Here is a 2,995-nt window from a genome sequence, read left to right on the forward strand (position 1 = left end):
AATTAAAAAATGAATATGTAGAAGGGCCGATACAGAGAAAAATACTGGTTGTTAATGTATGAACCGGAATCTTTATTTAAAAATGCCAAACGTTTCGACTCTTGGTTTGAGTCATCTTCAACGTTTGGCATTTTTAAATAAAGATTCCGGTTCATACATTAACAACCAGTATTTTTCTCTGTATCGGCCCTTCTACATATTCATTTTTCAACAATTTCACGGAGAATAAATCAAACACATATATTGTTCAATTAAAAAACTCACATGTAAATGTGAGTTCTGTTGCATAGATATATGCACAGTCATATTTTCACGCACAACATCCCGCGATGGCTCTTTATAGACTTTACATTATATTAACTTTAAAAATTTATATTTTTATTTTTAACATGGATTTCCTATGCTGAATCTTTGCGAAATGGGGTTTTTTAAAATTACTGGCGACAATTTTCTTAGAATTTTTTTAAAAAACAAGTATGTGGTAGTGGAGAGTGTCCTAATTAAAATACGATTTTGAATAATATGGCAAGCAACCCTTTTTTCAAACTGTAGCTTTTTTTTGTTTTTTTTTGTTTTGCTAGATTTATGTGCGCTGTGTACTGCAGCTATTTTTGAACTTCTGGGCAGCGTAAGCGGGTCTTAGCAGTGCTGAATAGCTCAACTTAACTTTGTTACAGCAGTACAAACTTACTCATGAGAAGAAATATTTTAGGTTGCTAACCACTGTATTTAGATTGCTAACTATTGTAGTCGGAGAACGTTCTTAACACATTGCGGATACTACGAAATATTAATCCTAATAATATGTCGGATAGTTTTGATTTGTATGGGTTTGGAAACGCCTCGCAGAGTGCCATCAGAGCTTGTCTGTACGCGGTCAGCGTTGGCAAGGACAACAGAATAAGTTCACAACTTTTGTGCGTCAAGTCGAGAGTAGCGCCTCTCAAAACATTGTCGCTACCCAGATTAGAGCTTGAGACAGCCTTTTGTCGCAACTGTGTGAGTCAGTCAAAACGGCGTTGTCTGAAAAAATTCAGAACGTTTACTTGTGGAGCGATAGCACTATTGTACTTGGATAGATGAAGACAGAACTATCCACGCTGAAAACGTTTGTAGCTAATAGAGTAGCAAAAATATAAGAGCTGAGAGGCCAGGCAACGTGGTCACATGTGCCTTCTGACGAAAACCCGGCGGATGTCCTATCGCGAGGAGTGGCTGTCGCAGAGTTGCAAGCAGACGAATTATGGTGACATGGACCTACGTGGATTAGGAGCAATACTCAACAACCAAAGATTATGTTGGAACCAGAAATGGATCTTCCAGAGAAAAAGACGATCAAAGTGATTTTAACAGTCACCCAGTCCATGGGGGAACAACTATTGCATAAGTACTCTTCGTTTAGCAAACTATGCAGGATCGTCGCGTACTGCCACAGGTTCGTTAACCGGTTAGCTGGCACGGCTTTTTTTACTATTCATGCCCGAACCGGCAACATCGAAAAATTAAGTGAATTCCACAAGATTTGGTATAAAAGGGTTTTTCGAGTCGCTGAATTGATTCCGGAAGTTATTTTTTTAATCTGACACTCCCTAACCCTTAAAAATAAAATTTGGGTGAGTTTTTTCAATTCTTTACTAAACCTTTTTTTTTATTCTGTCGCTTGTATTGCGGAATGAATAGGGATTTAGGGGGTTAATTTTTTAGTTTTTTCATTTTCTACGAAACAGTTTTAAATAATTTTATACCTAAATTCTTCATCCATAAATTCCACCGCAAGAGCTTTCAAAAATCTGATTTTAGATTTCAGCTATTTTAAGTCTGCCATATTAAAATTTAAAATTTTAATGCCAAATTCAGATTCAGCGACCTCAAAAACTCCTATATACAATTTTTCTAAATCCCGATAATATTTTAATATTTGGCAGCCATTTTGGGTCAGCCATTTTGAGTCTGCCATATACATAAACAGTTTATGCCTATCTGGTAAACACGACACACCCATGTACCGGACATACATTTAAATTTATATTTTTGAAGTGTTGATCTTAATGTTTGTCGACTGAAGATGACTTAAATATAAGTTGAAACGTTTCGACACACACATCGTCTTTATTTTTGCAAATAAGTTCCTGCATCTGGTTCCTACTGGCCCTTTTATACTCAAGTTGATTATTTAAGTATTCTCAGTTTCACACTATGTATTAGGTTTTATTTGTAAGTGAAACGTAAAGTACTTTTGTTGAAAGTAGGTCTTTCAAGGCGGCCGGAAATGTTACGTGTTTTAATAGAATGGGACTGCGCGCGTTGCCTTGTGAAGACGCGAGAAGACGAGGGCGGCAAACACGCATTACGCAGGCGCAACAGTCAAGTCGCAGGATAAGGGCCGACAGCCCAGTTTAGTTTTTAGTTTTTAGTTTTTAGTTTTTAGTTTTTAGTTTTTAGTTTTTAGTTTTTAGTTTTTAGTTTTTAGTTTTTAGTTTTTAGTTTTTAGGTTTTAGTTTCTTTTGCTTTCTCTGAGTTTAGTTACACGAAAATAAAGCAACGGATTCGCCTCTGAGTAAATCAAAACAACACGTGCACTTTTTCACACACAATCAACGCAACAAAAACACCCTTCTCGCTTTCAATACTGATTTTATCATGCAAGTAGCATTGACAGTGTCAGACGAAAGTTTATTTCGTGTTTTTTGTCTTTATATCTGGCAAGAGAGAAAAGATTCTTTCTGAATCGGCATTTGAATTTGGCAGCGATCTAACGGCATTTAAAAGAGACTTAACATTGGAATATTTATGTGTATGTGAATATTTATGTGATGGAAAATGTGTTTCCACATGTCAAAATTTAATGTTGAGAAATAATCTTTTTCTGTTTCTGTTAAACTCTAATGTAAAGCCAATCATTCTTTTCTTAAACTATTGTCATCAAACCCACCATATTTATTATTTTTGAAACATATTTTACATTTCTTTAATTCTTTTACTGCATTTTTTCAAG

Source organism: Pseudomyrmex gracilis, unplaced genomic scaffold, assembly GCF_002006095.1.
Source record: "Pseudomyrmex gracilis isolate BER0280 unplaced genomic scaffold, ASM200609v1 scaffold_310, whole genome shotgun sequence".
Lineage (NCBI taxonomy): Eukaryota > Metazoa > Arthropoda > Insecta > Hymenoptera > Formicidae > Pseudomyrmex > Pseudomyrmex gracilis.